General features: G+C 39.9%; 1 protein-coding gene across 1 annotated transcript in view; it reads left to right on the forward strand.

The window, feature by feature from the left end:
• Positions 1–7,733: 7,733 nt before the first annotated feature.
• btbd7 (BTB domain containing 7) overlaps positions 7,734–26,365 on the forward strand; it is a 110,898-nt gene continuing 92,266 nt past the window's right edge. The window contains exon 1 of the mRNA XM_036985231.2: positions 7,734–8,301. The gene's annotated coding sequence lies outside the window, so the exon portion shown is untranslated. The remainder of the gene's footprint in view (positions 8,302–26,365) is intronic.

Genomic DNA, 26,365 nt, shown 5'->3' on the forward strand with positions numbered 1-26,365 from the left:
TAATTGTTTTGTTTTGAAAAACCCAATTCTGACATTTAATCCTATCCGATTGGGGAAATCCTAGCAGATAACTTTTTATAAACTGGTCCCTGAAGGGCTAAAATGTCTTGAAAGATTTTGGTTGAAAGCAGGACTAAAAGTTAACACTGATAGCTTTAGGGAACGGTAATGCGATGGCCAATAATGGTGGAAATTGAGATCAGCTGTGCTGGGAATTTTTGTGGAAATTGATGGTTTAACAAGAGAGCAGCTGGCGATAATCTGGTGGCCATTGATGATTGCAATTGACAGAATATGCCTAACTCCAGTCCTTGAGGGCCAGTGTGAATGTGTCAGTCATGCACAATCTAAAGTACAGAGTAAGGCAGAAATCATTTTTTGTTTTAACAAACTATGACACCATGGACAGGGTCAGTGATCTTTTTAAAATTATAACAAAAGTATGTATTTGAGAAGTATGGAAAATAAATGGAGTGAAGAGGAAGAAGAAATGGAAGTAGGTCAAATAGAAATACATGGCACTTGTCTCAGAAATAAAGTAACTGTTGGTCACAGAGGTGCACTAGCCAGAAGAATCCAGCATGCTAGCCTAGCATTTTAGCATGCAGACGAAAAATAGTTTTTATTAAAAACGAGCATAATCCTTTTTGATTTGTCAGTTGGGATAATGGGATAATCTCCCATCTCTGGATTGTAGTACATTTTCCAAGCCATGTCTCGCGCCAGCTCCACTTGCTTTCACAAGTTGCGCTGAAATTTTCACCATATCTTCACATTTAGAGTTCACATGTTAACACCACCTTTTCACCTGAGGAGAATAACATGTTTTCACCTCACATGTGAATTGCAGTTTCACATGTGAAAATCACATTTTCAGTTTCACATGTAAGACAACTCCACATGTAAAAATCTTACTTTTAAATGTGGAATTGCAAGTTCACATGTGGGAGTGAAATATACTTAGTGCTACCAGGGGAGGCATTAAGTGTGTTACTGCTGCAGGCACGCCTCTCTTCTTCATACATTGGTATATGACTGTTGGAAGAAGCCCAGTAAAAAGAACAGAAAAGCTAGCTCTCCGTGTCTCCTTGTTTTTTTATCCTGTTTTACCGTTTCTATGCATGGTTACATTTTCAAATTCTAGAGATAACATATTTAAGTAAACTGTGATGAGTTTCCTGGTTTATAGATTCATAGTTTTGACCGAGTAAAACATTTGTGAGATTTTTACGATTTGCATGAGTGTAACCAAGCTAAGTAGCTAGTTATCTAGCTTACTTCTGAATGCAAGTCAACGATTAAAATGTCATTTCGGATGATTTTAAAATTTCTGTTCTATAAATGTTTTTCCCAGTTTTATTTTTTAAACGAGGGCTCATATTGAGTGTATTTACATGTGTACATATGAACCACGCTAATGATAGGGAAGCATTGGAGTCAACATGGGCCAGTATGCCTGTCGACACCTTGTAGAGTCCATGCCCCAGCGAATTGAGGCTGTTCTAAGGGCAATATATTGGTGGTGCAATTCAATGTAAGGAAGGTGTTCCTAATGTTTTGTACACTCTGTGTATGTTAAGACAATTTCTTATCTCATGAAACCACACAAATCCGGCAAACATTAGGCAAACATGTTTTTGCTCATAGAGGTCTGCTCAATATTTTCTATAGGGGACTCCTTTTGACTCAAAATGCAAAAGTTCCCTATAGCCTCTCTATTCTACTGTAGGCCTACAGTGATTTTACATAATTTTAGAGGGAAGAAGATAATAAAGGGTGCTAACTAGAACCTGGCACACAACAAAACATGGCACCTGGCCCTCTGGTCTTTGTCTGCCTTACAAGTGCCGCCTGATTGGTAACGATCTGATTTTCCATGAAGATCAAAGGAGGATAAAGGGTGTAGGGGGAAACAGCCAGCTGTGTTTTGTGTCATCTGTCAAGATGGGGCTGAGAAGTCATGCTTCACCAGTGACAGCAGCACTGTTGTGGACTAAAGTAACACGGAACGCAGTCACTGTAATCTTGTGTGGGTGGATGAAGTGTTTTACTAAATACAATGTATAGGGAAAAGCCTTACAGAAGCAGACCAACAATCGCAATTTAATTAGTACATAGCTCAACAGCCAATGCAGTCAAACTCGATGGTAGTCTGTGTGGTAAATTATTAATACATTTTATTTGTAATGCGCTTTTCAAAAACACAAAGTCAACTTGTTTGATGTTTGTTAAAACACATTACTGGCCTCAGACCAGTGCTTAGGGTCCACAACTCCTTACCAAACACTGTCCTGTTTAGAGTGTGAAGTTAAGTTAATATTGAACACGGTGGATCAATTGCAATCAAAAGGCAGAACTGCATAGCTGCAGATTAGTGCTGGATTTCATTTGCACCTGCAATTTAAGACAAACTTCCTTGCAACCAAAAACTCTAAAGAATAAACCAGCAGATGTAAAATGTGCACTGGGAGTCCGGAAGCAAGTTCAGGAAGTGAACCATTTAATAAATAAGTGAAACAAAATACAAAACAAGAAACACAAGCAACACACACATGAGAAACAGAAACAATGACACCTGGGGTAGGAACCAAAGGGAGTGACATATATAGGGCAGGTAATCAAGGAGGTGATGGAGTCCAGGTGAGTGTCATTGTGCGCTGATGAGCACAACGATGGTGACAGGTAGACCAGCGCCATAACGAGCAGCCTGGTGACCTAGAGGCCGGAGAGGGAGCACACGTGACAGCAGATCAGTTGATCGCATGTTGTTAATGCGTCAAAGAAAGTCTGATACTCCCGCCCCCAATGAAATATCAACCTATCAGAAACACAAAAAATTGCAAGGCTGGAAATGTACACTACCGTTCAAAAGTTTGTTGTCACTTAGAAATGTCCTTGTTTTTTTAAACTAAAGCAGTTTTATCCATTAAAATAACATGAAGTTGATCAGAAATACTGTGTAGACATTGTTAATGTTGTAAATGACTATTGTAGCTGCAAAAGGCAGATTTTTTAAAAGGAATATCTACATAGGTGTACAGAGGCCCATTATCAGCAACCATCACTCCTGTATTCAAATTGCTCAGTTGTGCACCGGGGCCTCCCACTCTTTCTATTCTGGTTAGAGCCAGTTTGCACTGTTCTGTGAAGGGAGTAGTACACAGCGTTGTATGAAATCTTCAGTTTCTTGGCAATTTCTCGCATGGAATAGCCTTCATTTCTCAGAACAAGAATAGACTGATGAGTTTCAGAAGAACGGTCTTTGTTTCTGGCCATTTTGAGCCTGTAATCGAACCCACAAATGCTGATGCTCCAGATACTTAAGGCCAGTTTTATTGTTTCTTTAATCAGAACAACAGTTTTCAGCTGTGTTAACATAATTGCAAAAGGGTTTTCTAATGATCAATCATCCTTTTAAAATGATAAACTTGGATTAGCTAATGCAACGTGCCATTGGAACACAGGAGTGATGGTTGCTGATAATGGGCCTCTGTACACCTACATAGATATTCCTTTAAAAATCAGTCATTTCCCGGTACAATAGTCATTTACAACATTAACAATGTCTACACTGTATTTCTGATCCATTTTATGTTATTTTAATGGACAAAAAATATGCAATTCTTTCAAAAACAAGGACATTTCTAAGTGACTCCAAACTTATGAACGGTAGTGTATCTAAAATACTTAGTGTAAGAATATGGTTATATTTCCCACAAAACAGTTCATCTTAAATGTCAAGATAATTCAAATGAATATAAATTGTGATTTAAAATAACTGGAATTAAAACAGATTATATATTAACTCAATCCCGATTGGCTTGAGTTCGTTACAAATTTTTATTTGTGGACAGTTTTGGGATATTTACTTTTCCCCTTTTGATAAGAAATTACCATACTGTATTAAGACAAGTTATTGTTAATAAATTACATAAATTGGAAATGAAAAAGTAAGTACACCAACATGAGTTTTCCTTTCATAAAATGTGTAGGGTAAATTGACCATTAGATTTGCTGTGGTAAACTATTAAATATTTCAGTTGTATGGAATGATTATTTATCAAACAGTTATATTGATGCTTAGTCTGGTCAATGAGTATGTTTATTATATACTGAAGATAATTGTGACAGTTTAAAAAAAAATATTTAATTTGTATCAGAATGATACAGATTCTGTGATGCTCTTTTTTGGACGTTTTTGAGCTGTTTTCTTTCCAGAAAAGAATCGGATAGGATCATTCTGATCCAGATGCCACAATATCAAGATCACAGAATCTGGATCTTCAGTGCTTTGGATAGGTCTCTATGTGGCCATCTACTGAGCGAGTTAAATTACAACATTTTGTCTCGCCAAAAAGACAGCCCAGTTTTTATTTTATCTTGATCAGAATTAGCCAGAATATGTAATCCTCTTTTCTCTATCCACGATCAGATCAATCTTACTATTTTTAATAATAGGATCATTCTGATCCAGATGCCACAATATCAAGATTACAGGCTCTATTAAAACATATAGAGCTTGCATGTCACTTGTAAGTAAGTAGATGTATTTATTTGACACTTCTCAATATAACCACTGACCACATACCTATACTGCAGTTAATTTAACATAATGAACCTTTGGTTTTCAGATGGAAGACTGTTTTTTTAACCTCCTCACCACGCTAATGATATGTCCTTTGGTTACTTTTAAGGAAATTTGTATCTAACATTAATAGTTACATGCTAATTGTTAACCGCTAGCTAGCTTAGTTCTAGGCACTAGCTTGGCTGCCATTTCGTCCGAGATAGCTATGTTTTGCTTCTGTTATGTTAACTGTCTATTGTTTTTTCTTACATTTAATACACAGGCCTAAACATGGAATGAATGTAAACAGATGTAAATAGATACTTTTCTACAAAGATATGATTTTGAATTGAACAATCAATATTGTAATGAAACAGGCAGGGAGCAGGCCTCAAACTCTTCCAGGGTCATTACAATATTCTGAGATTGAGAGAAATTGACAATAAATATAAATTGGAAGAGAAACCCAGTAAAAATTAACTATACGTGTCTCTTTATTTATCCTGTTTAACATGTTAAAATGTACATACAAATTTGAAAATGCACATGTGAAAGTGTAGCGGACATGAGACAGTCACAGTTGCTCATGGTCACATGATAAGGTAGCCCCTCCTGCAACTTCAAAATCATTGTTGGCCCTCTTGGTCTAATGGCCAAGACATATCCTTTAAAAGTGTTCTTACACTATATATGTTTTTAAATATTTTTATTTATTTAACCTTTATAGCAAGTCAGTTAAGAACACATTTTTACTTGCACTATGACTTTGACACTATGACTTTGAACATTCAAATCAACTGGGAAATGTTTTTTGATGTGTAATAATGTGATTGTGTATGTGATTGACTCTACATTCAGTAATGAGAGAAAATTGATAGGGGTACCCACAGTGCTTGGAGGGGAAACATTCAATGTGCCAGTGGATGAGACAACATGAGACGTTGTGGCTTCAGTTCATGTCAGGAGAAAGTTGACAATGGTAGTGGAGTGGAGTAGTCATCACCTCTTAATCAGGGAACATGAGGGGACTTAGCAGTAAATACAAATAGCAGATACATTCCATTACAGCTGCGCCATTGTAGGTTTGGACAAAGAGTTTCTCTATGAAGTTAAACTCAGACATCTCAAAATTCATAAAGTCAAACACAGACTGCACGTCTCGCCCACTTGACACTTCAAAGTAGCCCAAGAAACATTCCTGAATAAAGCCCTGATCATCCACATACCTGACGATAACTGACAATTACAAGCAGACTGGTGGCACCATAGGCCCCAGAGCGGTGGGGCAATATTTACCCCTTAGGGTCTGGAGTTTTTCCTTATATGTTAACCTAACTAGGAAAACACTGGATCCTGTAAGGTATGACAGTGATTAATCAGTTGTAAAAACTGTTTTATATGGCCCATGATGGGACCAGTTTTTCCTAATCAAGTTTTAAAAATCTCCTGAAAAAAACTCCTGGCCCTGGGGGGATGAAAACCCTGTCAAACTGCAGCTACCTTATATTTGTTCATATAAATGATATTTAGACTAGATTAGGAGGGGGATTTCCTCTACCCAGATACATAGACAACAACTGATAGACAATAGAACTCAGAGGGTTGAGGTTGCTTTATGCATGTTTGCATCATGCAGGCCTATGCAACTGTAGTCCTTGTAAAAAAAATGACTCACATCTGCCATCTTTATTATGTCGATGATTAATACCATTAATTAAAAAGGATAGGATCACGTGAACAATAGGGCCTAAGTCAGGCATATCATAATCACATCAATAAATTGGTCATAACAAACTCTGAACACCATAACACGTGACAGCATAATGGATGCAGAGGACATGACAAATAAACTCAAAATTAGTTTACTGGTTTCTCAGGAGGGAAAGGGGAAGTCTGATATGTGTAAGACTTTTGACTTAGTTGTGGAAGCTTACAATCCCCCCAAATTAGACCATTTGGAACAGTTTAAATGACATGAAATAAAGTATACCAGAAAAGTGTACCAGAGAATCTGTTCTAACGAAAAAATATTGTAAAGCCTTTATTAATGCAAAGACTAAAAACTGTTGCATGCATTCGTGAATTAAATTGCTAGCAGTTTATTTATTGTTTAGGCTAATTATTCAAGGCTCCCTTTGTTATTTCATTTAAGAAAATGCTTGATGGCATTTCAAAGCATGGATGAGGAATTAATTAATGATTGATTTATTGACACAGTGTCCTATAGGCTACATTGAAATATAGGCCTAAGTTACAGTATAAAGACAGCTAAACAGGACGCACTCTTAGGCCTACAGCTCGATGTTGGTTATACAAGGCTGCTATACTAAGCCTACTAATGACAATGACATGAGTTATTATAATGATGATCATAATAATAATAATAGTAATATTAACAATAAGAAAAATGAGGGTGTAGGAGCGAGAAATTGCTTTATCCAACATGTTGCAGTTGCCAAGTCTGGGACCAAAAGGCTCCTCAACAGCTTCTACCCCCAAGCCATAAGACTGCTGAACAATTGATAAAATCGCCACCCGGACAATTTACATTGACCCCCCTCCCTTTTGTACACTTGCTATTTGTTTGTTACCTATGCATAGTCACTTCGCCCCCACCTACATGTACAGATTACCTCAACTAGCCTGTACCCCCCGCACACTAACTCGGTAACTGGTGCCTCCTTTATATAGCCTTGTTATTTTCATTGTGTTACTTTTATTATTACTTTTTTAATTGAGTCTACTTGGTAAATATTTTCTTCTTCTTGAACTGCACTGTTGGTTAAGGGCTTGTAAGGAAGCATTTTACGGTAAAGTCTACACTTGTTGTATTCGGCACATGTGACAAATAAAATTAGATTTGATGAAACAGGCAGGAAGAGTGAGCTCGTCTGTGATGGTCGGCGAACCCTCAACCTTCTGAACCGTAGCCCTGCGTGGATCCACCACGGCAGCAGAGAAGTTTTTTGGGTATCAGAGATTTTAGTTTAAAAGAACAGGGATTTTGGGGAGAATGGGATCCAGCCTCCCAGGCTGACGGGCTGGAGTAGGTTATGTTGGGGCCAAAGTAGTGGGAAGGTGTGTTGGGGGTAGTGGTGAATATATATAGGGTTAGATGGCGGTGCAATTTCATTCCCCCAATTTCTTTTGTGGGCAAATGTGCTATGCACTTTCCAAACAGTGAAAGGCAGCAATATGCAACATAAAGTCTAGTCAAATGAAGAATTAAAGTGCAATGAGGTTATCTTGAAGCTAGTGGGAGCACGCGACCAACATCACCTGTCTAACCAGAATGTGCAACACTGGAGTTTTCCATTTGGCCACAGCTACCATTGACACTGTGCCTCGGCTACACGTCCACAAACCAAACAATCAGCAAAGTGTCGTGCAGTTGACACCAACCAGGGTCAGTGTACCTTTTGGCCAATGGATTTTGCAGTATAACGTGGAACCTGACACTCCAAAGCGGAGTAGCCCACTGTTAGCAAAAAGACAAGTCTAGTTTACCCATTTTAAACAGTGGAAAACGGAATACCAGAAACCAACGCTCCACAGTTGACACTCGAGTGCGCGAGGACTACATTTATGTTTTTGGGTTGTGTTGCTTTAGCTAGCTAAACTTGCACACCACCGTGGGGACAGTTAGCTAAAGTAGCAACCCAAACGAATAGTCTACGAAGTCAAATCATACCGTACGAGGAAGAGGGCTGCAAAATCATACTTGACCCTATGAGGTAGGTTTGCTTACACTTATGTGGAGTTCATAGCTATGTCTAAATAGCTAGCTATATTCAATTGTACTTGCATTAGCTAGATAACTAACGTTGCTTCATATCCCATCGTTAGTAATTGCAACATCATCGACAGCGACAAACCACGGGTAGTTAGCGTTAGCACGAAGCTAGCTAACTTAACCGTCCCAACGTTCTTGGTCGCGCAGCTAACAAACGTTAGCTAGCTATATAACGTTTCTATCGTTAGCTAGCTATGATTTGACGTTAGCAAGTGAATCACTAACGTTAGCTGGTTACCTGTAACGGTAACTAACGAACGTTAGTTGGAAAAATGATCAACAGCGCTAGCTAGGTAGCCTAACTACAGTAGCTACCTAACTTTTAACGTAAGCTAACGTTAACCGACTCAGATAGTTTGCCCCATAGACCAACTAACGTTACCTTCGCTAACTAAGTTATCACTTTGAAGTGGACAATGCAAGCCTAGACTAGCGGAGTACTGTAACGTTAAAGGACAATTAAGCGTTAACGTTAGTTAGCTAACGCGTTACAGCCTCATAGCAATCTGTGTTAAAATTCAAAAATATTTGGTTAAAGCGACTTTCTAGACAGAAGTGGGATTGAAGTTGGTTGCTAGCTACCATAGAGATCATGTTACGTTGCTAGCCAGACAACGTCACCAAGCTAACCAGGTTAGCAATGTACTTTTTTATTCTAGTTTATTGGTCAACCTGTACTTTCATTTGTTGTGAAACTAAAATGAAACTATAACGTTAAGTTGAGGGTTTCGTCATGTTTTGGTAACTAAATTAGTTAGAGGTTAGGTATCACGTGACCATCATACCATGGGTTATGCATTTTTGTATCGACTTTTCTACCTTCCTCTTCTCGTTACTATCTGCCCTTACACCCCATGATATAGTAGAATCAAACATTTGTTACAAAAGCGAGAGTTTGCGACGAAGTAGGCTACTTGCATGCCATTTACAGAAGATATTTGAGTGATAATTTGGGGGGAGCCTTTGATCATGACGCTCAGTTCCATTACACAAGTCATTGGACAAAGGCGTCTTCTGTAAGGGGGAGTTTTGTTAAGAGCCGCGATGCTTGGTCTGAATATTAATGTAGGGTTTCCACCACTTCCGAATTCCCCAGTCGAAGTTCCGCCCCCATGCCCAGAGGGTTGTGGGAACTGAGCGTCGCGAACCCTGCAGGCAGAGCTAAAGGCTGCAGTCCAAACACGTTATGTTCACCCCCTCAGCCCTTGCAATAGCTACTTTCCCTTGGAGGAATCCCCGTCGAAACTGAATGCAGTTTGATTGCCATTTTAAGTGCGAGGTTCAACTCACTAACGTTGTATTAATAGCTTTAGGTTGGTTGTTGTTAAGCTCAACTTCAAGCTTTCCACCAAGGACGTTGCCTCCGATCATCACTCTCCCTCGCTTGGTCAAGGGACATTTAATGTAGCTATGTAAAACGTCATTCAAGGGCTGATAATTTAGGGCCAAGGGCAGTCTACTTTTAATTTGGACTGCAGCCATAGTCCAAAGTGCACGTGGCCACTGCGTTAACCAATCAGTTAAGGAGCAGATGTTTGCTTGAAAATCTTCTGTTCATGAAACGGTTCCGCCTGTCATTAGTTCCGGGCAAGCACAACCAAAAAAATATGGAAGAAATCCAATCATTGCTGTGTCTGGTTTTCCAATTCTATATAATTTTGCTTTGCTAGAATACAGAGACAAAATCATAAGGCCATGGTGAAGGATTCCAGATATTGTTGGAGTTGATGGTGGGTGAAGAGAGATTTGCACAAGAATGTTTGCATGTGCTGCTAGCTAGCTATAAACACCAAGCAACCTAAACCTCAAAACTGTGATCAAAGCCACCATTTTTAAATGTGCTGAGTAAATTATATTGTGAAATTTTCCCGCCCAAGAATTGAAATCCCAGTTACATGCATTATACCATTGTAAATTATACACTAAGCATGAATTTATCATGTAATATGCTACCAATTGGATAATGGTAATTTAACATTAGGATTTTCATATATTTAAGCAATCAGGCCTGGGGGTGTGTGGTCTGATATACCACTGCTGTCAGCCAATCACCATTTAGGGCTTGAACAACTCAGTTTATAATAAGGCTTATGGCTCCTTCTTTATACTTCTTGTCATGACATTGATGATTATAGCTCACTCTCTGTAAAATACATGGGCCTACATGCACATGAATGGGTACTTTGGGTAAAGGGAGTTGTGGCTGTGCAAATCTCTTTAGCCATCAACACCAATATCTCTGCAATCCTCCTCCATGCCGTTGACCTTCTGATTTTGTCTCTATATTCTATGTTCTAAAACCATTTTCAGCAAATAAACAAGGTAGAATTACAATGCTCCCCATGCAACATTATTTTCCTTTTTGATATTTTGAATTAGCATACAAATTGCCAGCTCGTTATTTTCATGTACAGTACCTAGAATACAAGGTTGGATTTGCACTAAACAATGTCATGTCAGAAATATCATGTAGAAAATCTGGCTCAGGGTTAGCCTCGTATACATTATCTACTGGTATGATTTTAAATTGAGAACGTATAGCTAGCTCATCAATATGCAAATTATGTGTGCGTTGAGCTATTCTCTGCTTCAGATGTACAATGACAAGGGGCATATAGATTGCACATGCCCATTAGGCCTGTTATGCCATTATACTGTAGGCTTGTGGCTGCATTGGTGACGCATGCCATTATGATAAGCTGCAAAATGGTTTCACATGGCTGATATCCTGAGAGAGCGACAATCAAAGAAAACCGATTGGGTAGCTCTCAACTTTCTCATTTGAGAAAGCAACACAGAAACACAGACAAATTAAGAGACATCTCATACCTTTGTATTTTTGAATTGGGATTTGTGATTAATGAACATTGACACTAGTTCATCTTGAATAATTAAAATATAATTTCAAAATGTACAAATAATTTAACTTATTTATAGATGTTAGACATCTTAGTAAGTAGGCTATTATTATTATTATTATTATTATTATTATTATTAAAGCTTAATTTTGGGTGAACAAACAAGTCCATCCCAGAGGTGGCCAACCTTGCTCCACTCCCAGATCTACTGAGTGAACAGACTTCTATTCCAGCCCAGCAATAATACACATTATTATCAACTCATTAGGTTTGATAAGTTGAAATAGGTGTGTTAGTGCTGGGCTGGAACAGAAGACTGCTCACCCAGCATTAGGGCTGTCCCCGACAAAAAAACATTCTTAGTCGATCTGTTCTTTCGACCAATGGAATGGTCTACATTTTCAAATGTTTATTTTTATAGATAGACACACTGTATTTGAATAAAATCAACTATATGTAGGCTACTGAGCTTGTCTGATGCTTTAAGCACATGGTGATTAAATAATTAAGACACACAAATCAATCAATCAAATGTATTTATAAAGCCCTTCTTACATCAGCTGATGTCACAAAGTGCTGTACAGAAACCCAGCCTAAAACCCCAAACAGCAAGCAATGCAGGTGTAGAAGCACAGTGGCTTGGAAAAACTCCCTAGAAAGGCCAGAACCTAGGAAGGAACCTAGAGAGGAACCAGGCTATGAGGGGTGGCCAGTCCTCTTCTGGCTGTGCCGGGTGGAGATTATAACAGAACATGGCCAAGATGTTCAAATGTTCATAGATTACCTGCAGAGTCAAATAGTAATAATCACAGTGGTTGTAGAGGGTGCAACAGGTCAGCACCTCAGGAGTAAATGCCAGTTGGCTTTTCATAGCCAATCATTCAGAGTATCTCTACCTCTCCTGCTGTCTCTAGAGTGTTGAAAACAGCAGGTCTGGGACAGGTAGCACGTCCAGTGAACAGGTCAGGGTTCCATTGCCGCAGGCAGAACAGTTGATACTGGAGCAGCAACACGACCAGGTGGACTGGGGACAGCAAGGAGCCATCAGACCAGGTTGTCCTGAGGCATGGTCCTAGGGCTCAGGTCCCTGAGAGAAAGAAAGAGAGAATTAGAGAGAGCATACTTAAATTCACATAGGACACCGGATAAGACAGGAGAAATACTTCAGATATAACAAACTGACCCTAGCCCCCCCGACACACACTATTGCAGCATAAATACTGGAGGCTGAGACAGGAGGGTTCAAATGACTCGAGGGAGCCAGAGAGCCTAACCAGAAGAAAAAAACTTTTCCTGAACCACCACCTCCCGCTGCTGCTGGCCTTTACAGATTCTGCCATTACGCTCCTGAAGTTGCTGGTAATAGGCTACGGCAGGGGTCGGCAACCTTTCCCATTTGTAGTGCCAATTTATCTTACAATTTCTACCGATCTACGTGTCAGTTATGATTTTCATATGCACATTTCCTTGGAACAGTCTTAATTTATTTTATAAGTGTCTTCGTATCTCAAAATCATTGTCATGTGTTTAATACAAATTAGATCTAGAGCGTTGTATGAGATGTTCAATTTCTTGGCAATTTCTCGCATGGAATAGCGACAATTTCTCAGAACAAGAATAGACTGATGAGTTTCAGAAGAACGGTCTTTGTTTCTGGCCATTTTGAGCCTGATGCTTGCATTTGTGAAATTATTTTGATGTGTAAAGGGATTTATGTTTCTAGAACCGTACCGCAATTGAGAATCGATTCACGTTTAGATCACGCCTTCATGGTTGAATTGCTGCAAAGAAACCACAACTAAAGGACACCAATAAGAAGAGACTTGCTTGCGCCAAGAAACACGAGCAATGGACATTTAGACGGGTGGAAATCTGTTCTTTGGTCTGATGAGTCCAAATTTGAGATTTTTTGGTTCCAACTGTCGTGTCTTTGTGAGACGCAGAGTAGGTGTAGTTCCCGCCGTGAAGCATGGAGAAGGAGGTGTTATGGTGTGGGGGTGCTTTGCTTGTGACACTGCCTGTGATTTCTTTAGAGTTCAGGGCACACTTAACCAGCATGGCTACCACAGCATTCTGCAGTGATACGCCATCCCATCTTGTTTGCGCTTAGTGGGACTCTCATTTGTTTTTCAACAGGACAATGACCCAACACAACTCCAGACTTCAACCTCATGAAGCTGGTTGAGAGAATGCCAAAAGTGTGTAAAGCTGTCAAGGAAAAGGATGGCTACTTTGAAGAATCTCAAATATACAGTATATTTAGATTTAACTCTTTGTTGGTTACTATATGTTTCCATATGTGTTAGTTCCTAGTTTTGATGTCTTCACTATTATTCTACAATGTAGAAATGAAGAAATATCCTTGAATGAGTAGGTGTTCTAAAACTTTTGACTGGTAGTGTAGTTTAGGCTTCCATTGTGCCTATATGAATCCTACCTCTTGAATCACATCTAGATGTCAACTTTTGACTGGTACTGTCTCTCATTTTGTGTTCTAGAGCGAGCTGTAGAATACAAATGCTTTTTGATATCGATTCGTCACAGCTCTGCAAGAGAAGGGCACCCCAGCCAGCACCCATTCCTCTCAAATGAGTCAGTATTTTTTTCTGAAAACATAGAAAGTCATCGGATGCTAATAAAAAGGTAATTTAACCAGTGTCATAAGTGGCTGACAGCTACCGCATGCATTCATTCCAATCTCGACCTTCCCTTCTGGCCTCAAGTGCACAATCTCCCTCCACTGGCCCCATTTCCCTGATTCAGCTTTTTGACTCTAGAGTATTCCCAGAAGCCTTCTTGTACGTTTGTGGCTGTGCTGCCCAGGAAGCATTGTTTTAGCATAAAAATTGCTTTTGTAACACCATGGTTAATCACAGTGATTGGCGTATTAACCGTTATCTTGTGTCACAGCACATTTGTCCATTTTGAAGGATTACAGCAGCTTGGTGCATTTTCTTTTTCTCAAAGCTGTTTTGAGAGGAAGCAGAGCTGAGAGCTGGTGTGCTTTACAGAGAAGCATGACCGAAGCATGAGGGTTTAACATGGTAGGGAGTGGGCTATGTCTATCCTTGTTTGTGTGCTACAGTGGAGCATACATTTCTGTCCTACAAATATAAAAAGGAAGTCCACAAACTAGTGTGCCACTAGTTTTATGGCTATGGTGAACATGGGCTGGGCTATGGGTAAAGGTGCATTTTAAGGTCCGACTTGGGGGTAAGTAAGTAGAGTTTGGAATCTCCTGGTGAATCTGGAATCATCATTGGTCCTACCTGCTATTGCCATACCTGCTATTTCCCCCTCGGGGGAACAATACTCGTACCAGTATGAATTGCTTGTGGGCTCTCGACCAACTCGGAATGCATTTTCAAGCCATGTTTGTCAAGGACATTTCATTTGGGGTAACAAATGTATTGGCAGAGGTTGGGGGTCCAGATCAAACCACTATTTCCTGCCCCACAGGACGCTGCTTCCTCATAACTTAACAACCATATAATGTTCTGTGCATGTTACTTTACAAAACAAAAATGTTTTTACGTAGCTGCTGCTCACCCTCCCTTCATGTGTAACCACTGTTTTGTGAACAAATGTTAGTCGATTGTGTGAGTAAGCCTACCTGTATTTTGTTTCAATCTAAGCACATAGTGGTGCTTGCTGTTGAGGTTTGTCTGCATGAGCAAAAACATTTGACCATTCAGCACATGAGCACAAACATCCTAAAATCTCACAAGACATTTCCTCTTTTCTTTAGTCTAATAGTAACATTAAACTGTGCTATTATTTATTTATATATATATATATATATATATATATAACACCATTCTGAGAAATGGCAGAGCGTCACTAGCCCTGTCTACACATTGTTTTTACCCCAATGCAATCTACACTTTATCATAAATAACATACAACTGTTATGTCACTTCTCAGTAATTAGGCAACACCGCATGATTTGATGGAAGGCACATTATTGAAATTTGCCAGATACTGTTCCGTAACTGGAGTTTGACAACATGCCCGTCAATTCAAGTGATCAGTCTTCCGCATATAGGCCACGATGTGTGTGGGTGGTAAATTCGATTTGTGTGGTTAGTTACAATCGACAGAAGTTTGTACAACATGGACAAGGACAAATATGTCTGATCATCGCACTGGGGTGAATGAAAACTGGAAGAGAGGGGGAAGCATCAGCTATGCAAAAAACATTGTGCTTAAAGTAGCATGTAAGGTTGTTTAGCGATGGGGAAGGGGCATCCTGAGAGTCTGGTCATGCAACCCCTCTGTTTTTTATTACTGGAAACAAAACGTTTTGCTTTGATTTGCCTAAGACAACTAAATTATAGTGTGTGTGAGCATATATCAGGTAGGCTTCAATATCAGCAAAAGTTGTTTGTAGATTAGGTTACAAAAAGTGCCCAAAGTAAACGTTTTGTTCTTGGAAATGTATCTCTTCGACATATTTATTTTAGAACATCATTAAACTGTGCTTTATAGTCATGCATTCTGGACCTTGATGGACTTCTATGTGCTTGAGCAAATTGGAATGCATCACGTCATGGGCTTCATAGTCATCCAGATTGCTGCAGCGATCTGATACGTTCACCCTACATATTTAAAACAAGCACCTTTTTAGTGTCTTAGGACAAAAATAAACATGAAGTGTCCTCCCTCCCCTCTATATTAAACACCATGATCTGATTTTAGATGCTTTTAAAGTCTCATACATTCTGATAGATGTTGGAGGCATTTCTGTTATTATGCCTGCCGTATAATGTGAAAAGATGTCGGACTGGTGGGCTCATTAATGTGATTTAATTTTTTTTATAGCGCGTCCTTGGCGAACATATTGCCAGTTGGAAAGAGGTCGTATTACGACCCATAGTAAATTGAAGTTTTTCCATTATCTAGCAATACAGAGACACTTGCGAGACAGTTTGTTCTCATTAAAGTGTCAAATTCCCTATCTCACTTCAGTTGTCCTCTACTGCATGTGTAGGCCTCTACTCAATGTCAACGTTTAAACCAACATGGACAAATGTTTCCGAAAAATCATATACAAGTGGTAATAGGAAACGTGGCACTACATTTTTAATGCCAAAAGGGCCATCAATCATCATGTGCCAAAGAAATGGGCTAGGCCTGAACAGAAACGGTCACCTTCGAAATGTAACTGTCATTAAGTTTAGGCTGATCTGTCGTTTGAGGTCCCAGCAATCATCAGGTGGCCTGCCACGTACCTCTTTCCCCTCCCGTTGGCACATCACTTAACTGAATCTGCCAGGTTAATTTGTTTCCCACTCCACTGGTGTTGTACTGGACTGATAGTAGTTTCAGTCTGTTAAGACTTCTGTTTGTGCTGTGTAGGAATGGTTCTTGTGAAAATGAATTTTATTAACATCTGATTGTAGCAAAAAGGACATACAAAAGGCAACATTGGCATGAGAAAATCATAACTTGTAGTTAGTTGGTCATTGTTTTACACCCTGTACAGTTGGAGTTGCTCACTTGTTTTAAGACATGTAGCCACTGCCAGTATGCTATGCCCTCATTTCCCATTTTGTTTATGGAGGTACACTGTTTTTGAGGGGACATTTCCTTCCTTGATATCCTCTCACGGGATTTGGCCTCATTAAATATATTTTTATGTAGGCTAATCAAAGCCAATTTCCTGCAATTCTACATATTTTGCCATGGTTTATGTAATTTGAGTTACTCTAACATTAAATCAAAACCAATGTGGGCCTCATGCCATGACAAATACTCCTGAATGCTTAATTGTTTTACATTTTAGATTCTACCTGATTAGCTTTTATTTAGGTGATTGTGAGTTCTGAAATATGAACTTATTAAAAAAATATATAGCAGGGCTTGACATTAACTTTGTGATATCCAATTGGTAGTTAGTCTTGTCCCATCGCTGCAACTCCCGCACGGACTCGGGAGAGGCCAAGAGCCATGCTTCTTCCGAAACCTTAGACCGCTGCACCACTCGGGAGGCCCCTGATTTTGTTACTTGTCCAAAAGCTAAAAAAAGGTCTGTAATAGGCTTAGGCGATATACTCTTTTATACCGGGGTATTTCAATAGCCTATCTCGGGGGGTGCGTGCTATGCCACTGCTTATTACTGAAATCTAAGATGTATCAAATTATATCCAGCTCAGGCCTCCAGTTATGCATTTGGCTTGCTAACTTGCTAGCTGAGTTTCCCGTGTTGTGCATATTCGGTAATATTGTATACCCCGGCATGGTACAGAAACGGTATGAATATCTGGATATTGCCCAACCTTTTTCTGTAACAACATTTTGACATAATTCTATGATGAAAGGAACCACTTTACAAAATAAAATGTATTACTTTTTTTACTGTAGAGAATCAGACAAATGTAGACTATACTCTGCTTATTGGCTTTTTTGCATATTCAAGCCTGTCTCAAAATACAACACTGCCCCTTTTAAAGCTCTCCTGGAGAATGGTTGGCCACCCTTGGTAGCCTATGAAATATTGCAACATTACAATCACAGCAAAATATAAAATAATTTCCTCTGAGCTTGAATTTAAGCTTGTCCCAATACTGGGACAGTTCTGGGATGACCGATCCAAAATTCATACAACCACTGCACACTAAAACATTTTAAAAAGCAATGAGGCTGATGCAACAGATCAGACCGTTTAGATTAAAATGTTAAGTTGTATTTTTTCATATCAGCTCAACAATGCGCACATAGCTGTAGGCTCCAAAATACAAATGGAGCGAGCGGTTTCTTGTGACAGATGAAAATATCTTTATAAATTAAAAGGGAAGATCTAAAGATGCATCAACTAGCACGGGGTACTAATATGAGTAGGAATATGCCTTTGGCTGTTGGACAATAAAATAATGTAGATTTTTGAAAACCCATGGAAAAAAGTATTGTTTTTCATGACATATGAAGTGTTTATGAAAGAATTCCCTTAGCATTTCCATGATCGTATTTTGGCTAGGCTTACCTAAAAAGGTAAGACCTGCTGCATAAATGACATGTATAACATCCAGGTTTTAAACCATTAAGTTTATGGTTAAATAGTTTTACAATGCTGACCGCCTCCGCTCTGATTCAAGGTGGATGATGTGCAGTGCGCAACAGGCACTGTCCGTTACTCTCCCGTGTTCAGTGGCTCGAGTAGGTATGTCGACAGAATCAAGCCGTTAGATGTTAATAATCCTTTATTACATTTTTCAAACATGACTGGTGTTTAGGCCATATTTATGTAATTTAAAAGTCTCATTAAAGTTTGGCTACATTTTATGTTGCCTCCCTCATGTCAGCATCGGTTTTGACATGAGTCTGTAGCCAATATGAATATCACCTATACTTTTAACACGTTGGCGCCTCTGATCCAGTAGTTGTTTGATATTGTGATCTATTTTTTCATTTGTCCATTCGGATTACTTAAATCTAGATTATTGTCCGACCTATTTAAAAAAAAATGGTTTTACTTGTCCTGTTGTTAGGGACAGGCGTTAATGTCAAGCTCTGTATAGGTTTGTTATCTTTTCTACGTACTTTGTATCTGGTTTATGTTTACACTGAAAACATTTTTCCATCCCAAAAATGATAAAACAAATGTTTTATTATTTTACTGTTTGAACACAAAGACAGTTTAAGATGCAGAAAAAACCCTGCTAACACATATTAGGATGTTGCTCCTTTTCAGCTCTGGGGAGATTTCCTTCAGTGCCAATGACCAGCCTCTTATGCACTTTCTCTTTTGCTCTAACCAGGCCCCTTCCATTCTATTTTTGGAAGTCAGTTTGCCTCGAAAACAGACAATGGGGGAGGCACACATGGGCTAAATCAGGCCATTTGTCGTCTTGTTGGGCCTCAGTAATCCTATACCAGCGGGGTCCGATTCTCTCAGTTTGACCAGCAGTGCATCTCAGTAAACAAGCCAGAGGTCACATCCTTTCTTTTATATGTGGAACAGAAGTCCTTCTCCCTCTCAATGGAGGTGGGTGTGCTTCTCTTGTGTCCTTTGTTGATTTTTTTGGGGGTCTATGACCTAGTCATTAGTAGACTACTGGTCTATTTGAAAAGCAATAGTGGGTGAACTGCAGATGGTATTGGTCACCAAAACCACTTATTAGTCCACTATTACTGAGTGACCACTTAGGTATTTTTCACACACAGTTCTGAGCTATAGGCCTAGTTTGAGTCATAGCTTGGTTATTTATTAAATTAAATTGCATTACATTTATTTTGTTCCCGTTGGTTTCACATTGCCAAATGTCACACGAACTAAAATGTCACAAGGTTCATATTACTTTCGCTTTGGTCTTCCAACAGCATGCGGGAGTAAACAGCGTAATAATCCCCCTTAACTGCCACGTTAATAGGTTATATTCAGTAGCCTATATCCCTGGTGTAGTCCATGTTTCCCCTAATCCGCATCAGATGCACTCATAAATGCTCTGCTACTCACAGAATGTTTCAGAGATGTCAAGTTATGGTATTGCGTGCATTTCATTAAATGCTTGCAGTAAAACAACCAATAATACTCTGCGCCTCTGGTTCTTTTCCTGTGTTTGGTGGAATCGGACCGAGACCACCCTTTTTGAGCGAACCATGTTTTTTTGTGCACTCCTAGTGAGGATAGTGTTCACACCAGTCCAAATGAACCAAAGGGGGAAAACAGGCCAGAGTATAGAAATACCGCTCCAAATCAATTTGGTGTGAAAGTCCCCTTAGTCCATTATTTCACTAGAACTAATAGCCGGACAAGAAGAATATACATTTAAGTTATCCGAATGGAGAAGTAGACCTGTATTTACATATTATGATTTCCTCAAAGTAGACTTCTGCAGAATTCCACTTGGGACTTGCATATGAAACGCAAGCACAGAAAACAGACTCCTTGTTTAAGTGAGAGTTTTTCTTTGGGAAAGTTGTTTGAGGGTAATCCTGATGTTGCGCAGATGAAAGGAAGTTCACCGCCTATTGAGAGAATTAATTCACTCAGAGCCAAGTGCAACCAGTTTAGAAGTAAATTACTTGACGATTAGATTACCAAGCACTGACAGAGAAAATGGTGCTAATGAGGAAGCAGTTGCAACTGGCCCAAAGAGCAACACCCATCTCTTCATCCCCTGCCAGGCCAGCCAGCTATGATACTATAATGTGCTCCCTCCAAGAGCCTCTTAAACAGCAGTTGGTCCTTCAACTGACAGCAAGGGTGAAAGTGACATAATACATTTGTCTTTTTATATTGGTAACTAATATATATGTGTTTATGCTCTTTGTTATAAATAGATAGATAGATGGATGTTTGGTAGATGTACAGTGCCTTGCGAAAGTATTCGGCCCCCTTGAACTTTGTGACCTTTTGCCACATTTCAGGCTTCAAACATAAAGATATAAAACTGTATTTTTTTGTGAAGAATCAACAACAAGTGGGACACAATCATGAAGTGGAACGACATTTATTGGATATTACAAACTTTTTAAACAAATCAAAAACTGAAAAATTGGGCGTGCAAAATTATTCAGCCCCCTTAAGTTAATACTTTGTAGCGCCACCTTTTGCTGCGATTACAGCTGTAAGTCGCTTGGGGTATGTCTCTATCAGTTTTGCACATCGAGAGACTGACATTTTTTCCCATTCCTCCTTGCAAAACAGCTCGAGCTCAGTGAGGTTGGATGGAGAGCATTTGTGAACAGCAGTTTTCAGTTCTTTCCACAGATTCTCGATTGGATTCAGGTCTGGACTTTGACTTGGCCATTCTAACACCTGGATATGTTTATTTTTGAACCATTCCATTGTAGATTTTGCTTTATGTTTTGGATCATTGTCTTGTTGGAAGACAAATCTCCGTCCCAGTCTCAGGTCTTTTGCAGACTCCATCAGGTTTTCTTCCAGAATGGTCCTGTATTTGGCTCCATCCATCTTCCCATCAATTTTAACCATCTTCCCTGTCCCTGCTGAAGAAAAGCAGGCCCAAACCATGATGCTGCCACCACCATGTTTGACAGTGGGGATGGTGTGTTCAGGGTGATGAGCTGTGTTGCTTTTACGCCAAACACAACGTTTTGCATTGTTGCCAAAAAGTTCAATTTTGGTTTCATCTGACCAGAGCACCTTCTTCCACATGTTTGGTGTGTCTCCCAGGTGGCTTGTGGCAAACTTTAAACGACACTTTTTAGGGATATCTTTAAGAAATGGCTTTCTTCTTGCCACTCTTCCATAAAGGCCAGATTTGTGCAATATACGACTGATTGTTGTCCTATGGACAGAGTCTCCCACCTCAGCTGTAGATCTCTGCAGTTCATCCAGAGTGATCATGGGCCTCTTGGCTGCATCTTTGATCAGTCTTCTCCTTGTATGAGCTGAAAGTTTAGAGGGACGGCCAGGTCTTGGTAGATTTGCAGTGGTCTGATACTCCTTCCATTTCAATATTATCGCTTGCACAGTGCTCCTTGGGATGTTTAAAGCTTGGGAAATCTTTTTGTATCCAAATCTGGCTTTAAACTTCTTCACAACAGTATCTCGGACCTGCCTGGTGTGTTCCTTGTTCTTCATGATGCTCTCTGCGCTTTTAACGGACCTCTGAGACTATCACAGTGCAGGTGCATTTATACGGAGACTTGATTACACACACGTGGATTGTATTTATCATCATTAGTCATTTAGGTCAACATTGGATCATTCAGAGATCCTCACTGAACTTCTGGAGAGAGTTTGCTGCACTGAAAGTAAAGGGGCTGAATAATTTTGCACGCCCAATTTTTCAGTTTTTGATTTTACTAAAAAAGTTTGAAATATCCAATAAATGTCGTTCCACTTCATGATTGTGTCCCACTTGTTGTTGATTCTTCACAAAAAAATACAGTTTTATATCTTTATGTTTGAAGCCTGAAATGTGGCAAAAGGTCACAAAGTTCAAGGGGGCCGAATACTTTCGCAAGGCACTGTATCACTGCTGAATCAAATGCATACTGGCTTTCTAAGAAGGGAATGTGTAGTGCAGCATAATATGAAGGTGTTCAACTTACAGTTGCAGGACAGGCAACTTACACTTCCCCAGCACTTTGCCCAGGCATAGCAATGATTTATAAGACTTCCAAAATGTAGCATATTTTAAAATATTGGTTTCCCTGTGAAGTATTCATTCTGCTGAAGGTCCCTACAGATCCAAAAATACTTTTTGCCTGACCTCTGCCTCCTTTCAACAGAGAGAGAAAATGTAGAGGGAAATGAAAGTGGGATGTGTTTTGTTGTCCTTGGCAACATGTTTTTTTCCTCCAAATGACATTCTTAACCAGAACTGGAACAGATTTTTTCCTTTGTTCTATGGCCCGGCAGCATTGTCCCACCTGGGGTTTCCAACCGCCCATTTTCCCTTACTGTCTGGTCCTCATTGTCCCTCATCCCCCTTCCCATCCCTTCTCTAGCCGTCGCCTCCTCTCCAACCCACTAAATGAATCAATAGGCTGAAAGTGCTCTTGGCATTTGTGGCTTTATCCAGAATGCTGAGTTGCATGCAGAAAGCTCTTGTCTCATTGTGGTCTTGTTGGTTGAAAAAAATCTCTGCCTGGGCAATTTTTGCATATTTTGTAGGACAACTCTACCACTTTTAACATTTGGGTTGTTATTATGAAGTATTTAGTGATTTCCTACACAGTTTAAGTGTCATTTTAAGTCTTGACTGTTTTTAGTGATGAGCTTCTCTGATGTTTTCTAGTAGGATCCCTCAAATAACTAATACAATAAATTATGGACAGTCATTTTCAGAGCTCTATATAACCTGTCTGTAGGGTTCTGGTAATATTGAAACTCTCTGCTATATGTTGCTCTAGTTGTCTTTGTCTAATAAATAGATGCTCAGAAACCAATAGAATTATATTTATAGTCTGCAAACTCCGGTTATTCCATTCCGCAAAACCACTCCCACCATCATCGACCTAAGTTTCAACTTAGGCAGCCATTGTGCGCTTTCCAAATAGCCTTTATTTCCGTATTGAATTACTTGTAAACTTCCTAGTTTTTATTACTTCCAATTAGGCTTGGGTTGTATCTACACTGAGCAAAAATATAAAAGTAAAATGTTGGTCCATGTTTCATGAGCTGAAATAAAAGATCCCAGAAATGATCCATGTGCACAGAAAGCTTATTTCTCTAAAATGTTGTCCACAAATTTGTTTACATCCCTGTTAGTGAGCATTTTTCCTTTGCCAAGATAATCTATCCACCTTCGCCGAGAGGCGTGGGTAACCCGATGAACCCCACTCGTGATAGGGATTGGGGATTGCAATTATTTCCCATGAACGAGAAATTCCCAGTAAGGTGTGGCATATCCACAGGTGTGGCATATCTAGAAGCTGATTAAAAAGCATGTGTATTACACAGGTGCACTTTGTGCTGGGGACAATACAAGGCCACTCTAAAACGCCTCTAACATATTTTTTGAGAATTTGGCAGTACGTCCAACAACTGGCCTCACAACTGCTTGTTGTGACACCCATTTCTTTTAAAGTATCTGTGGCGATCAGGTGGATATGTATTATATATGTATTCCCGGTCATGTGAAATCCATAGATTAGGGCCTAATGAATTTATTTCAATTCTGATTTCCTCATATGAACTATAACTCAGTAAGATCTTTGAAGTTGTTGCATGTTGCGTTTATATTTTTGTTCAGTATAGATTAGCATACCGTCATACTGATCGTGTGCCATACCTGGATATTCAATAATACCGGTACTGAACACAAGGGGCACTATTTAAAAACCCCATTGAGCCTCTAATCTGAATGTTAGCAATGCTAACAAGTACATGTAAAATCCCAAAGAGACCACTAGCTAAATTCTTACACGAGTGTATTGCAAACAGACATCCCAGCTCAAAGTTATACAAGTAATAAAATAATGCTACACAGTTTGCTGCACTCACAAAGCAAATATTAGACGGCACTGCTCTTGATCATTGATCTTGAAGCATCTAACCACTGGACTGCAGGTATTTACTTAAAAAGTACCTACTTAGCTAGCTTGAATTGCTAACGTTAGCACCAAAGATACAGGCTGAAAAACTAGGATTTCATAATGATTTGCTTGTAAATTTAATAATAAAGGTTCTTCTAACAGGCTCACATGTTTGTACTGTTTAAGACAGTCGCTAAAATGAAACACTATGATTTTGGATGTAGCAGTCGGGCAAGCATAACTAGACACAGTAACACTGTTATGGTTAGTGTAGCTAGCTAGCATCTAATTCATTTTTTTTTTTTTTTGGTGTATTGTAGTTGATTGGTGACAATTACATGAACATATATTTAGCATGGCATTCATGCAAGCGTTATAATGGAGTGATGAATCTGGAGGGATGAATCACGCTTCAACATCTGGCAGTCCGACGGACGAATGTGTGTTTGGCGGATATCGGGAGAATGCTACCTGCCCCACTGTATTGTGCCAACTTTATAGTTTGATGGAAGAGGAATAATGGTCTGGGGCTGTTTTTCATGGTTCGGGCTAGGCCCCTTAGTTCCAATGAAGGGAAATCTTAATGTTACAGCATGCAATCACATTCTAGACGATTCTGTGCTTCCAACTCTGTGGCAACAATTTAGGGAAGGCCCTTTACTTTTTCAGCATGATAATGCCCATATGTTTGTCACATGCCCCCGAATACAATTGGTGTAGGACCTTACAGTGAAATGCTTACTTACAAGCCCTTAACCAACAATGTCGTTTTAAGAAAATACCTAAAAAAAAGTAAGAGATAAGAATAACAAATAATTAAAGAGCAGCAGTAAAATAACAGTAGTAGGGCTATATACAGGGGGTACCGGTACAGAGTCATTGTGCGGGAGAACCGGTGTCGAGGTTGAGGTAATATGTACATGTAGGTAGTTATTAAATTGACTATGCATAGATAATAACAAGAGTAGCAGCAGTGTCGAAGAGGGGGCAGGGCAATTTTAATAGTCTGGGTAGACATTTGATTAGATGACCAGGAGTCTTATGGCTTGGTGGTTGAAGCTGTTTAGAAGCCTCTTGGACCTAGAGTTGGCGCTCTGGTACTGCTTGCCATGCGGTAGCAGAGAGAACAGCCTATGACTAGGGTGGCTGGAGTCTTTGACAATATTTAGTGCCTTCCTCTGACACCGCCTGGTATAGAGGTTCTGGATGGCAGGAAGCTTGGACCCGGGGATATACTGGGCCGTACGCACTACCCTCTGTAGTGCCTTGTGGTCTGAGGCTGAGCAGTTGCCATACCAGGCAGCGATGCAACCAGTCAGAATGCTCTCAAGCTGTAAAACCTTTTGAGGATCTGAGGACCCATGCCAAATCTTTTCAGTCTCCTGAGGGGGAATAGGTTTTGTCGTGCCCTCTTCACGACTGTCTTGGTGTGCTTGGACGATGTTAGTTTGTTGGTGATGTGGACGCCAAGGAACAGTCATGATTGAACAGGGAGTACAGGAGGGGACAGAGCACGCACCCCTGAGGGGCCCCTGTGTTGAGGATCAGCATGGCGCATGTGTTGTTACCTACCCTTACCACCTTGGGGGCGGCCCGTCAGGAAGTCCAGGATCCAGTTGCAGAGGGAGGTGTTTAGTCCCAGGGTCCTTAGTTTATTGATGAGCTTTGAGGGCACTATGGTGTTGAATGCTGAGAGGTAGTCAATGAATAGCATTCTCACATAGGTGTTCCTTTTGTCCAGGTGGGAAAGAGCCGTGTGGAGTGCAATAGAGATTGCATAATCTGTGGATCTGTTGGGGCGGTATGCAAATTGGAGTGGGTCTAGGGTTTCTGGGATAATGGTGTTGATGTGAGCCATGACCAGCCTTTCACTTCATGGCTGCAGACGTGAGTGATATGGGTCAGTCGTCATTTAGGCAGGTTACCTTAGTGTTCTTCGGCACTGGGACTATGCTTGAAACATGTTGATATTGCGGACTCGGACAGGGAGAGGTTGATAATGTCAGTGAAGACATTTGCCAGTTGGTCCGCGCATGCTCGGAATACACGTCCTGGTAATCCGTCTGGCCCTGCGGCCTTGTGAATGTTGACCTGTTTAAAGGTCTTACTCACATCAGCTGCGGAGAACGTGATCACACAGTCGTCCGGAGCAGCTGATGCTCTCATGCATGTTTTATGTTACTTGCCTCGACACGA

This window comes from Oncorhynchus mykiss, chromosome 8, assembly GCF_057628025.1.
Source record: "Oncorhynchus mykiss isolate SJ-2025 chromosome 8, ASM5762802v1, whole genome shotgun sequence".
Taxonomy (NCBI): domain Eukaryota; kingdom Metazoa; phylum Chordata; class Actinopteri; order Salmoniformes; family Salmonidae; genus Oncorhynchus; species Oncorhynchus mykiss.